Source organism: Podarcis pityusensis, assembly GCF_964106645.2.
Source record: "Podarcis pityusensis genome assembly, chromosome: 6".
NCBI lineage: Eukaryota > Metazoa > Chordata > Lepidosauria > Squamata > Lacertidae > Podarcis > Podarcis pityusensis.
This window is the reverse complement of record NC_138030.1, coordinates 73728060-73742881: the sequence shown is the minus strand read 5'-3', so window position 1 is coordinate 73742881 and position 14822 is coordinate 73728060. Positions and strand designations below refer to the sequence as shown.

The 14822-nt window shown below is 42.6% G+C and overlaps 1 protein-coding gene across 2 annotated transcripts in view; it reads right to left on the bottom strand.

The window, feature by feature from the left end:
* LOC308478680 (ferric-chelate reductase 1-like) overlaps positions 1 to 13916 on the bottom strand; it is a 38956-nt gene extending 25040 nt beyond the window's left edge. The window contains exons 1-2 of one of the 2 annotated variants that reach the window (XM_081008665.1): positions 13763 to 13916; positions 13566 to 13651 (exon numbers count right to left, since the gene is read on the bottom strand). The gene's annotated coding sequence lies outside the window, so the exon portion shown is untranslated. Of the gene's footprint in view, positions 1 to 6566; positions 6746 to 13565; positions 13652 to 13762 lie in introns of those variants that run through there. The other variant, XM_081008662.1, reaches the window with a different exon arrangement.
* Positions 13917 to 14822: the final 906 nt, after the last annotated feature.

Below are 14822 nucleotides of genomic sequence, written 5' to 3'. Positions count from 1 at the left end.
GGTCCAGCTCTCACTTCCATACATCACTACTGAGAAAACCATAGCTTTAACTATACGGACCTTTGTTGGCTAGGTGACGTCTCTGCTTTTTAAGATGCAGTACATATTCCCAAATAAATATATTTCAGATCAGAACAGCAGAAGCAAACTCATTCTCTGCCCCCCACCTCCCAAAGTAGTGATATGATTCACACAAGTTTAAAATGCAAAACTGTTATCAGATTTATAAGAAATGTCTGGGAAGAGCAGCAGCAGCAGCAGCAGCAGCAGCAGCAGAAGAAGAAGAAGAAGAAGAAGAAGAAGAAGAAGAGAGACCATCTGATCCTCAAGTCACAATGTCAGGCAATTTGGGCGGCGAAATCAACTTGCGATTTGAAAAGGAGCACAAAGTCAATTCCAAAATGGAAAATAGTTTCAAAGTTCTTTAGCTTCATCAGGAAACTATGTATGACGGGTGTGTGATTCAAATCCTATGTACGTACCATCCATTTAAAGCACATGATTAAATTTTCTGTTTTTACAATTTAAAGTACTTATTTTTACATCCTTAAGATATCAATGACTTCCCTTCTTCTCTTTCCGTGGTTCATTTTACGTATCCTAAATCCCTGCATATTTTATAGAAAACTATACCAATCAGTATTCCATTATTATATCCATCACAACTTATTTACACTGTTGAATTTATCTTAATGTTGCCATTGTTTTTAGCTGTACACAGTTATTTCCCATATATTCAATAAACATTTTCCAATCTTCCAAAAAAAACCACAACTGCACACACTCAGGGATATTCCTTTTTTCTTTTCTTTTTTATCATGACTAGCATACTTTTGTTTTCCTCTGGTATCTCAGGGATGTAGAACCAGTTGCAAAAGCATGGAATGGTGGCAGAGGGTAAAAGGGGAATGTTAATGTGCTGTCTACAATACACACAAACAGACATGGCCATCTAAAATACACACAAACCATTAAGTCCATGGACTAAAGTTACCAAGCTGTATCACTGGTTGATAGCCATGAGGTAATTATTTTTCTCCCTTACACAGAGACACTCTTGTTCAAAATACAGATACAAACAGTCAAGCTTAGTTTCACATTTAATCTTTCCAAAAGGTTTGTGAAAAGATGAATGGACTCACATTTTCGTGGCAAAAGACAGCCATTAATGTGAAAAACTATGTGTCACATAAATCATCAGGGTGGAAAAACAAAGTCACTCTGGAGACAAGGCTTAGGAATTCCCCATGCGGGGAAGACAGTCAGCAAGGAAGCAAACCACTTACAACTGGTCCTGAAGAAGCAATAAAGAGAAGCTATGGGTCGCATTCAACTAGTCTTTCCTCAAGGTAGATCCATTGAAATGAATGGACCCAACTTAGTCATGGACATTAATTTCAACGGGTTGACCCTGAGTAAAAGTTAGTTGAATGCAAGCCCACACTGGCTTAGATAAGAATATCAACTTGGAGGTAAAAAGACAACACATGATAGCCAAGGCTGTGTCCACATTCCCATCAACAGCACACTCACTGTTTCCCGTGCTGAGTTTTTAATCCATGTTCACATGACACGATCTAACATGAATATGCATCCTGTACTTTGTTATAAGGTGCTACAGTTTCATGCATTGTTTCTCAAACCAACTTTGGAGTCATTAGGCCAGGATTTCCCAAACATGGGTCGCCAGCTGCTTTGGGACTACAATTCCCATCATCCCTGATCACTGGTCCTGCTAGCTAGGGATGAGGGGAGTTGTAGTCCCAAAACAGCCAGAGACCTAAGGTTGGGAAACCCTGGCTTACGCTTTTCCTAATTTACCTATAGCTGGGGTGTGAACTCCTTTGCACAGGGTAAAGATATCTCCATCATGTCAACACCTTCTGGTATGTGTACACAACCAGAGAGTCATGTCAATGTGGACAGCTAGGGCACTCTAAGTAAACTGACCACGTCCTTAGAAGGAATGAACAAGAATAGAAATTTAACTATCCCTTTAAAAATTACCGTGTGATAGTCTAATAACTGCACATATTCACATATCTCTACAGAACTGCAGCAAGGACCTTGGCGTGGTTTTCATAGACAGGGTCCTTTCCCATCATCTAAGTAGTAACTTAAATCTAGGCAGAATCCTAGGGACCTGCTTTGACAAAAAAAAAAGGTATAGTCACTTGAGTTCATTGATGGCATTTGCAAGAGGAAATCCCATACCTATCTTGGTTCTCCCATCTATGCTAGATTTTTGCTTGAATGCCCTGAATGTGCCAGCATTAAATGCTTAATTAAAGGAGAACTGCCTTTAGAATAAACCTGTTCGTTCTACTACAAAAAAAAAGAAAAAAGAATGGCATAATTGTAAGGAACGCTAAGCAACAGTGTGCTATGAATGAATGAACGAATGAATGGTAACACATTAAGAATGTTAAATAATGCTGTCATTTGTTTGCTACCAACAAATCCAGATTATTCAGTTATTGCAACACCAAGATGACCAGTTTGGACTTTGCAAACTAAACTCCATACTCAAGGCTAAGCCACGGCAGAGTTTGACACCTGATAAGCCTATGTAGAAACTAACAGGAGACAGTATTAGTTGAGCCTTTTGGAAACTTGGATCTAACTGAAAGTGGACCAGAAAATTATTGTACAGAGGTACACACACACACACACACACACACACACCACAAGAAGTGCATCAGTTTGTGTTCAGGTTCAGCCTTCCAAGTTATGACTTACTGAGACCCAAACATTCGTGGCCATTAAACCACAGTAACTATGAAATGCAAGGTTGTTAGTAGAGGTCTAGTGTTTCATTTATCCATCCACCGCATTCATATGCCTACCTTCCTCAAAGGATCCGAGTGCTGTGTGTATGGGTGCCTCCAGATTGTCAGTATTTTGCAGGATGGATATAATTGCATACCAGAACTGCAGGTTTGCACAGCTTTTGTGTTCCAGTGCCCAAGTGCAACAAATCCACTTTATAAAAGGTGTCTGTGGTTTGAAAAATGCATCGAAAACCCAAAGTTTCCAATGGAATATTGTCCAACAAGCAAGATAAAAAGCCATTAATAAGATCAGCTCATTAAATAAATAGCTGGGGAAAGCTAAGTTTTAGCAGTTACCTAGTCTGTCCACATGTGACACCTAGGACAGGAAAGATTTAGAAATAATAATAATTTATTATTTGTACCCTGCCCATCTAGCTGGGTTTCCCCAGCCACTCTGGGTGGCTTCCACAAATACCAAAAATACATTAATATGTCATACATTAAAATTTTCCCTGAACAGGGCTGCCTTAAGATGTCTTCTGAATGTCAGGTAGTTGTTTAGAAAGCATTTAGAAAGCATTTGCAACCCAGAAAGTTCTCACAATGAGATTTTTCCAGCTATACAGCTGCAGTACTAAGCACACTTGCCTCAGAGTAAGTCCCACTGAACTCAGTGGAATTTCCTTCTGAGTAAATATGCACAGAGTCACACTGTGAAAGGAGTAGCACATTCTACAAAGGTTTAGGAAAGATTGTTGGTGAAGCACAGAGATGTGATTTCTTATATTTGTGTTTTCATTCCAGACTTTCACCAGGTCATCTGTTTGAACTTTGGTCCCTTGCCAATCAATGGTGTTTAACTGCCTGTATCTATGAACAGTCCCTTAAGGGCTTCACAGTCAGACATTCTGACAAGTTGTACAGATGGTGCACATATTTTCTCCTCACCCAGTGCCAGAACTCACCATGAATAGCTCCCTCGTTCTCTTATAATGACAATGGCGCCCACCTGAGAGGTGCGGGAACGGAGTTCTGGCAAGTTTTGGCTGAAAAAAAGCCCTGTCCCCACCCATCCAACTACAGTGAAGAATTTGGGAGAATCTCACCATGTTGTGAAATATAGACAGCTTTGATTTGCCAGTTTGAGAAGCCAATTGTTTCAGTAACCACTTCCACCATGATTCATCTTTCCTATGACCTTCTCCAGGAACTTCTGCTTAAGAAACTTCCTACATTTTGGTGGCTGTTTTTAGAAAGGTTTGAAATTGCCACCACACTGTTTGACTTCTACGTATCTGGCCAAGATAATTTGATGCTTCTCACTGCTCAAGTGCACCCCTCAACTTACAGACTATGGTGTGTTTCATGCAAATACTTTACATGTGTTTTAAATATATATATATGTAAGAATGTTAATAATTGTAACCACTGGTTTTGTTACAATAAGTCACAAGAAAATCGCCAAAAGTATCCAGCAAATTACTATGTATCATATACTATCTTACTAATGAACCCAAGAGCAAACAATTTAATCCATGTTGCCTTGATCCACACACAATTATTATTTCTTGTTTCACAATAAATGGGATTTTAGCCATATTGATACATAACTTCCCAGAAGCCATGATATCTTGTTAACATGTTGCTTTCTATTGAAAGAGGATACAAGTTCATATTTCCCTAACCCTGTCGTTGTCACACTACATTCCAGGAAACCCTCAGATAATCATAAGATGATCTGTAAAAGGAAAACAAACGTCCCCGCAAGGTTTGTTCCCGACTCCTGATCTTGCCTTGTGACAAACAACTGCAGGGAAATGTTGGGGTGTCCTGCAAGGTTCACCCTCATTTTACACACATGGAGCAGCCTGACAGGCCAACCAATGTCTTTCCTAACCCAAGCGCAAACCCAACAACACACAGGAACTAGAATCCTCCTTGTAGCTCTGGAGTTTCTTGATTTACCTGTCAGTACAGAAAGGACTCCCTGAAGGTAGGAAGTTTGAAAACCATGGATCTAGTGAACACACGTTTTCTTCTCACTGTCAAGTGCCCTCTCCTAAAGGTAAAGGGACCCCTGACCATTAGGTCCAGTCATGGACGACTCTGGGGTTGTGCACTCATCTCACTCTATAGGCCGAGGGAGCTGGTTTTGTCCGCAGACAGCTTCCGGGTCGTGTGGCCAGCATGACTAAGCCGCTTCTGGAAAACCAGAGCAGCGCACGGAAACGCCGTTTACTTTCCCACCAGAGAAGTACCTATTTATCTACTTGTACTTGACATGCTTTCGACTGCTAGGTGCAATAATAATAATAATAATAATAATAATAATAATAATGGGCAGGAGCTGGGACTGAACAATGGGAGCTCACCCCGTCACGGGGATTCGAACTGCCGACCTTTCGATCAGCAAGCCCTATATTGGTACACACCACTCCAATCTCTGAGGAGCAGCAGCAAGATTCAGGGAAGTTCCAAACACTGCGTTGAAAATTCAGAGGCTGTAGCTTTTTAAGATATATGGTTCATTTTACACCTGGATCTAGATGGAGACGAATAGAGTTCACAGCATTGCATCTCCAGAGTGTCTCTCCTTGTTCCTCTCATAGCTTCAGCAAGCTTAAGTCCAGAGCAGACAGCCATGCTCCCCAGTCTCTGGGTTGCAGCCTCTATAGTCAGAAACTGCCTTTGTTCTCCCTCCTTGTTCCCAGTACACCTTGCTAAGACCCAAGCCCACTCATTTCCTGTCACCTAGCATGCCCACCCCATCACTTGGCAACCTCTGTCTGCCGAGGACCAAAGATTCCTCCTCAACACGGGCCATCAACACCTTTTGTCACATTAAAGACTTGCTTATCCCTTGCTAGCTGTACACAGATGTCTGGACTTGTGATCCTAAACTGAACAAAACAGTGCTTGGCTTTAAAACTAAACTAAACTAAACTTTGTGTACTTCGTGAATTTGCGAGTTGGCTCAAATTCTAGCTCTTTACTGACCCTAGAGATTAGGGAGACAAACTCTCCAACATTACTTCCATGAAAATGGGGACATCCCATTCAATAATGATAACGATAATATTATTTATACGCCGCCCATCTGACTGGGTTGCCCCAGTCCTTCCAGGTGGCTTCCAACATATATAAAAACATAACTCAACATTTTTAAAAACTTCATTGTATAGGGCTGCCTTCAGATGTCTTCTAAAGGTTGTATGGTTACTTATCTCCTTGGCTCAGGGGCCGCATAACTCCACACCCTCAAACATCTGCTGAAAATAGGGACGCGCTACAGAAAAGCGGGACATTCTGGGATCAAATCAGAAACTAGGATGGCTTCTGTAAATCTAGGATTGTCCCTGGAAAATAGGGGCACTCAGAGAGTCTGTGGAGAGTCTGCCCCTCCCACAAACAGATAACATCAAATATACCCACCCACAACTTTGAATATTTGGTTACATTAGCACACACTGCATTGAAACAAAGGCAACAAAGTTTATAGATACAGAATCTGAGCAAGTAAGAACTTTTATATTTAAGAGCTCCTTCAACTTTTCCTTAATTAACACAACCAATCTCTGCAATATATACTGGGATTTTTTTTAGAAAAATTAGAAGAAGACAAGGGTGAGAGAAGGCACAGGTTTGGCAAAGCCATCCAACACACAGCCAGCCACAAAGTCCCGTCTTATAAGCGTCACACTGAACACAGTGTCTTAAACACAGCACAGACACCCAAGATGCACACGCACACACCCTCTTAAGAAAGGAATTCATAAGACACCTGTTTCTTACCTTAAGGAACACGCTGCTCGTGTGGCATAAACGCAGCTGCTAGGCTTCCCCCTTTTACCCAAACAGGATTTTTCCTTTTTTCTTTTTAAAGGGTGGGCATTTCTCTGGCAAGCAAGTCGTTCCGACTCACTGCTGTGAGCATGGAGGCTGCAGTGAAGAAACGCGCTCTTATCTTGCAGGAGGCTCTTCCTGCTTTCTGACAAGCTGTATCGCATCTCTCAGACGTGGGTGGAGCCAAGCAAAGTTAAGGCGAAAGCAAACTCGTCCTTGAAGCAGCTCTGGGGAAGAATTGGGTGGGTGGGTGAAAGCCCCGCTGGCCTCAGTGGGACTTACTTTTTCATATCAAGGAAGAATACATAGGCTCAGGCTGCTGAGCTCCTTTCATAGATACATCTGGGAGTGAACCCCCCAACGGACACAAAACCCATCGAAGCTTGTGGGATCCATTTCCAAGTAACTGAACTTTAGTCCCTTCAGTTCTCCAAGTGTCCCTATTTTCCAGGGTTTTACAGAAACCCTTCCAGTTTCTGATTTGATCTCAGAAAGTCTCACTTTTCCTTAGGGCACCCCCATTTTCATCGGAGAAATGTTGGAGTTATGTGACCCCGCAGCCTAGGAGATAAGTAACTATGCAGCCTTTAGAAGACATCTGAAGACAGTCCTGTATTGGGAAGTTTTGTAGTGTTTAATGTTTTATTATGTTTGTATATACGTTGGAAGCCACTCAGAGTGGCTGGGGAAACCCAAACAGATGGGTGGGATATATTGTTGTTGTTGTTGTTGTTGCTATTATTATTGTTGTTGTTGTTGTTGTTGTTGTTTTAAATAGGACATTCCTATTTTCATCAGAGAAATGTTGGAAAGTATGAGTCCTGCTAAGAATAAGCACCCAGTTTTACAGCTGCCTTTTAACCAAATAATGAAGAGGCCCTGATCCTGCACTCACTTACCGCTAAAAGTCATTTGAAATCAACTAGACATCCTTAAGCACATTTGGCTTAGGATCAGCTACTTGCCTTGCCGCCACCTCAACTCCCTCCCCTCCACCTCACAATACCTTAAAACCCTCCAAGAAAAGAAAAACCAGAGCAATTTCATAAGTTGGTCAATGTTCAATCCATTCATAAAGTTCGGAATCTTTTTTTAACAGCAACAAAAAAAATGTGTGTGGCACTACATGCTTCTTAAGTATTTACAGAGCAAGGGCAGCAGAGACAACCCATTTCACTAGCATTCTTCCCTTTAACCCCTCAAACACTCATTTGGAGTCATCGGAACAGCTGCAAATACTTCTATTTCCAAGTCCTATTTACCTCTGCTCAGGATCAGGGAGCAAAGTCCTGATATTGCCTCTTTCTTCTATTTGCTGACATGTTCCTTTAGCTATTTGCTTGCACAAAGTTTGTCCAGAGGTTAATGAGCCCTATTTATTGAGCATTCATTCTGATTTGGTGGCAATGGAGGTTATAAGACTTCCTGCGAATCAGCTGCGTTTCTCTGTTGCAAAACTGCATTTCTATGGGTCTCAAACAGGAGAGTGAGAAAGTGTCTCTCTGAAAGTATGCATTGGCAGACTGCATGTTTTTAGCCGAGTTAATGTTAGCACTGGGTGGAGGAAGGTGGACATTTGCTAGGGAAAAAAAATCAAAGGATGGTGGTTTATACTTCTCCTGCCTGGTAGTATCCCTTTAAGACTGTTGTTACTGTCATTGGATGAACCGAGCTGTAGGGAAGTGGCCAGAGAACGGGAGATGGAGGGGACATGGTGGGCAAGGGGAAAACTAAGCCCCTTCCTGCCCTTCAAATCCTCTCACCTGCATTAATGTTATTAGTTTTACCGCATAATGAGTAGCTGTCAGCTGAGATGACAGGAGAACAGACTGCTTGGGAGAAGAGAGTGCTTGGAAAATCTTGGTAATTCTCAATGTGCTGCTTATCTGCTCATCTTGTTATGGCTGGTGGCAGTTATTGCTTCAACCTCCCCCTGAACTGAAAGGACAGAGAGTGGCTTAAAGCAAATCACCAACCCAGACCATCTGAGGCTCTTTTTTGTGTGCTTTCACCATGAGAGGTCCAGAGGGTGGCAACACGAGAACAGGCCTTTTCTGCAGTGGCTCCCTGTTTGTGGTGTGCTCTCCCGAGGGAGGCTCTCCTGGGGCCTTCATTACATATCTTTAGGCGCCAGGCAAAATCTTTCTTATTCTCCCAGGACTTTGGCTGATTAAACAATATATGACCTTTTAAAGGGGAGACATTATTGTTTTTGTTAGTTATTATTTTTGTGTTTTTATATTGTGAACTGCTCTGTGATCTTCAGATGAAGGGCATTAAACATATTTAATTAATAATGATGATAATAATAATAATAACAACAACAACAACAATAATACTGTTGTGATGGTGAGCATGATAACTATGTACCAATAAGAAATGGAGCAGTATGTCTGCACCCAAACCATTGCAGATGCAAGCAGTACTGAAAGCGAAATTGCTTATAAATATCTTGATATCATCAGGAGCAAAAAAATCACAATAAAAAGCTGCCTTCTTGTTGTCACTTAGGCTGATCACAATTCCCCCCCCCCAAAAAAAAAAAATCTCTTCTCTCTGGCGAAAGGAGGGGAAAGCCATGCCAGTTTCACCAGTACCTTCTGATTTCTTTCACTGTCTCCTGAAAGTCCTGTTTCAGGGATGCTGGAAGAATTTCCACCCCTTTTTACCTGTCCCTTTGGGTTTCCTTCAACACTTTGTGTGCACCAGAATGTATGGTGTGCCAAGTACTACTTCCAATCTTACTGGAGCACAGGGAGGGTGGTGAAGTAAATGGCTGTGAGGTGAGATGGAATGATACCTCTGTTAGGATACTGATGTTCCGTTTCGGCTAAACATATGTGTGGAGCTGTTGTACGTCACATGTCTGTTTACATTCCAGCACAGCTTGCTGGGAACTTCCGTTTGTGTATAGCTTTTGCTTTTGCTTCCTGCTCTTGGACATGAAAGAGAGCAGACATGTTTTCTTTGTCCTGAACTATGCTGAATAAACTGCTTGTAAATATGCTTTACATATGCCTCTGTCGCCCACTTCTGTTGCATGTTATTCACTCTGCTGGTTAAGGCGTGCTCAAGTTTCTGAAGCCTTCTGAAGCTGTGAGTCACTGTTTGATGCTGTTCCAAAGGACCAGAGTTCGCCCGGCTGCTGGCCAGTGGGCTGGAGCCAGCTGGGGGCCTGCGAATTGCCCCCGTTCCCTTGGACACATCGCAACAACCACTAAGTCTGCACTCAAATCTAGTTTCAGCAGAGTTTATCAAGCCAGCTTTGGGTAGCCAATCGAGTTAATGTCCTCTTCTGCACTAGCTGTAGCAGTTGTAGTGACATTTACAGTAAAAGTATCATTGGCAGGAAGGGCTTCCTGGTGATAATTAAAACATTTCAAAATACAGCCAACAAAACCAGTTTTATCAGTTTTCAGCTCCACCAGGAGGCATCCTTTGTAAGGATACTGGGCTTTGATTGCCAAATTCAAACCAAACCACACATTTGCCTCAATCTCTTTAATTCCAATTTCATGTCCTCCAAGTGTCCCGATTTTCCAGGCACAGTCCCGGAATTACAGAAGCCATCCCAGTTTCCGATTTTGTCCCGGTTTTCCTTTTTCCTCCCCTCCGTTTCTCAGAGAAGTATTAAAAGTGGTGTGTGTGGATTTGGGTGTACGTGCAGAAATGGAGTCTGTTTACATGGGAAATAAAATCCCTGAACCAAATGAAGGAGATGTTGAAGCTGGGATACGGAGCCCTAACTATAATTTCGAAGGAAAAGGCGTACCTTAATTTGCTCTGAGAATCCACATCTTTGCATTGTTTCTTGTAGAAACTCAACAATGTTAGTAAGCTATCTATTCAGGAACTCATTTTATTGTTCTAGCCATGGCAGGCATCACTCAGTAAGGAGAGCATCCTTGTGGCAACTATAATGTGTGCTCCAGTCCAGTTATATTTCTCCAGCTGCTTGTAACTTCCATCCTTTGCACCTGGCAAAGTGATCAATAGGAATTACGTCCCTGTGCAGCAGAGGCCTATTGATCTCCATAAAACTTAGCAAATGCTGAAGTTGTGAGCTAGATTACGTTCATCCCAGCATGTAGGTAAAACGCAAAGCTTACATTTCAGGGTTATAGACGGTGGAGGAGGCAGACTAGGTAATGTAATATTTTGTGGGACACAAAGACATCATTAGAAAAATTGATTCCATTCTGATTTTGTTACTGTCCTGAGAGCTGTAACAACAGGGACACTCAAAACATTTAAGTTAAGCAAATCACTTGGCATATTTGCAAAGCACGCTGTTGCACTAACAACTTGTGAAGAAACTTGTCCATTTTAACTAATGGTGTTCTGTTGCGCCAGAAGCGGTTTAGTCATACTGGTCACATGACCCGGAAAGCTGCCTGCAGACAAATGCCACTTCCCTCGGCCTGAAAAGCGAAATGAGTGCTGCACCCCATAGCTGCCTTTGACTGGACTTAACTGTCCAGAGGTCATTTACAATGAATGGGGTATGGATATTGAGAATGCAAATCAGATACTGTGTAATTTCTATCCAGTCTTCTTTTTAATTATATCTTCCAGAAGCCTAGAATTTTAGCAGTACACAGAACTGTAATTATGCTCTGCAATGATCTATCTCATTATGTAGGTACTGGAAAATAGATATACCACAAATCCCAAACAATATCAGATTGTTAAGTCTGCTCAAGCTCATTTTATTTATGAACCTTCAAGACCCTAGGAGCTGCATATAACATGTACCAAAATGCAATATAAAACAAGTCCTTATATTTCAATGAAGCCAGTCAACAGAAATAAAAAGGAACAAGCGAATATATGCAAGATGAGGATAACATAGGAAATCAAACACATTTGGAACTAGAATAAAGTTTCGGCCTGTTCCAGAAGGCTTTTCTTATGTCCTTATTGGGGGAAAGCATGGTTTACAAATATCCTGTTCAAAGCCATGGCATCGCTGTTGCAAACAAAAGTAATTGCTGCTGTTGTTTTTCTGGTCCTGGAAAAGAGCTGTGATCTACCTGCTGTACTGTTCATGTGAGGGGACCAGTCATATGAGCAGTTAGTTGCACTTACAATAACCTAAGAAGGAATTCAGCATAGTGCTAAGCAGATTGCTCCATTAGCAATTCAGCATAGTGCTAAGCAGATTGCTCTATTGCAGCAAGATCGCACACAGGAGAAGTGATGGGGGGACCAGTACAGCTCTTTGCCAAGCATGCAAGGGACCCTAGGTATGCCTCAGACTAGAACTAGAACTAGAGCCAATGGGGTCTAGTGGTTACTCGAGTATCCATCTAGGACACTGGCAGCCAAATCCCCACTTGGCCATGAAGCTCACTGGGTGACCTTGACTCTTAGGACTAAGCTACATTAGTAAATATATATATATATAAGCGTTATAACACTGTGACATCAGATGGCGCTGTAGAGCTGAATGCTATGAAATTTTCCATTGTGAGCTTTACAACGTTTTTTTCCCCAGAGCATTTTCAGAGCGGTTTTTTATAGCTGTGTAGATGCAGCCTTAGCCTAACCTATCTCACATGGTTGTTGTGACAATAAAACAGAGGGAGAAAGGAGGGAAAGTGGGAAGTAGATGTTGTAAATAAGCATAATGCAGTCCTTTTATAAAATGGTCAACTGCAGCTGTTGTCGTTGTTGCTGCTGTTAGTGCCCCTCTAGGGATGAAGTCAAACCACTGCATTATCAGCACCCAGGTGACCTCTCCAGGGCGCAAGCCTGGGCAGTGTGATTTGAGGTCCTGGGCTACACAGACGACAAGACCCCCCCCCCAGCCTCACTGATGTGGTCCAAAGGAAGCAGAGCAATATGTTTGGCAACAGCTTGGCTGCAGGAGTTGCCAGAAGGAGTTGCCCACAAGGCAGCGGAGGTGCCTTGCACAGTATGAGTGTCACAAAGCTAAAGGACTGAAAAAGGATCCAGCATAACTTTTTGTCCTTTTTTAAATAACAGCAACAACAACAACAACATAGTATCATCCATTTTAATATTTCCACATGCTTGACTGGTATAATGTACAAATTAATATAAACACTGTACTGTACCTGAATTCTCCAGTTGGCATTCCCCCCCCCCCCTTTCACATAGGCTTGCAGCTGAACTTTTATCCTTAGTGTCAAAGTCCTTTAAGTTGAAATGTTGCCTGAGCAAAAATAAACCTGTTTTCATGAAATGCAAACCACCTACTTCTTTGCAGTAAATATATTGTGCAAATACTTCTGGGCACATAGTTTCTGAAAAATGCCAGGGGAGCGAATTCTGTGTAGCAAGCGCTCAGTGAGAAAGAAATTTTGGAGCGCATCTCCACTCATTACGGCACAAAGTGCCACTGTTTTTTTTCTGAGTTTAATAAACTCTGTCACAGCACAGTAGGCAAGTGCTGTGCTTTTTGAAACTCGCGAATGACCTGTTTTAATTAGAGGCAATGGGAACTGAACTGCATGCTGGCTAAATGGATGCCCCGGGAACTCTGCGGGTGCCATGTTGTGTGGCCAGACTAATAAGGCATTCAACTGCCCGAGTCAAAGGACAAGAGGTTGCTCCCTCCCCCATTCCATGTACATAGAAACTGACTGGCCTTGCAGCTTATTTTAACGTTGGCATTTGGACAGAGACTTCTGTTGCCCTTGAAGACAGCAGGGTAGCTTTGGGGATAAAGGGCAGGCCCCAGTGGTAACATATAACCCCAGCATCAGCTACCTGAGGTGGCTGCCACAGGAGACCTAGTAGCAGGACAGGCCCTGGAGCCTCTCCATTCTTTGCTTTGTGTGCTGTGCTCCAAAACAGTGCTACTGAGCAAGGTAGGTCAGAAATCAAGGGTCCTGCAACCCTTCAAGCCTCTCTACCTATCCCTTTTCCCAGGCTACTCATCCTCCTCGGCCACACACCCTTTTCCCAGGCCACACCCCTCACCAGCTCTGTTTTGCCTCTCCCCCTCGATGGTTTTTGCCTGGCCAGAATTTGCCCTCAAACTCATCTTGATACTGTCACTTTCTTGCCTGGATGGAGAATAGAGAGGGGTGTGTGAGTGCGTGTAGAAACCAGCCTACCACGCAGAGGTGACATTTGCATTCATTGCTCCACTTGCTTTAGCCACTGGCCCTACTCACCTCTGGCACGAGGCCCTCGAAAGGTTGCCCAGATGAGAATGTGGCCCTTCGCTTTCTCACATTAGAGAACTGGAAAGATGCCTAGGGGCTTATAGCAGGGCAAGAGGGTCATTGTTGCCTATGCGATAGGAGCTCATGGTGTGGGTGCCCTTTGTTATTGAAGATGTCCTGGGGTTGTGTTCCTGTTGGCAAGCTTCCATTGACTCCCCCCATGTGAGCATCATTGCCACAACAGTCCCTGTTTGGCAGTGTTTCCATGGACACTGGACTGCAGCTGTGTTCTTTTTCTTCTTCTGCCATTTTGCTATGGGGTTTTTCTCATCTCACCTGGGCTGAGCATGTAGCAATGACATATCTCCACCTGAACCGTAGCCAATGCAGACGACTGCCTGCTCCAGCTTGTTCAACATGTTTTGGTAGCCCCAGTGCTACTTAATCACCGTCCAGGCAGTCTTCCAATAGACCTGTATGGGCCTTCCTACAGCTCTCTCAAATACAGCTTCTGAAATCCCCTTACAAGTTCTAAAAGATCTTTGTGTGTATGTGTAGGTTTAAACAAAGGGAAGGGTGGCATTGGTTTTTTCCAGAAATACAAATACAAAGCCTTACTGGATATACAGATTTAGTCATAGTTCTCTGGATTGCGAAATTTACTCATAGACTACCAAAACGCCTGTATAATGGATTGCTCAAGTGTTTGGAGCTGGGCAAGTCGCCACAACTATAGTCTCCCATGGTAGCAGCCTGCATACTTTCTCTCACAGAAGTCAGCAAAGGTCTTGGCAAACTGCACCTATCCTTCTCTTTATTCTCCCTTTCATTTACCTGGTCACATCTTGGGTTCATTTCTTGCTCATGCTTCAGCCACTGATACAATAGCTTCATTTTGAAAACATGATACCCAAAACCCAGCCTCAGTAAAATTCATACAAGTGCTTGATGTGCCCATATCATTCTGAAAAAGTATTTTTATTAAGGCACTGTACAGTTGTGCTTCATTTATTGGTGCATTCTCAATTTTGTGATGATCATAGAGAAGATGGAGGATCTATCCCTACAG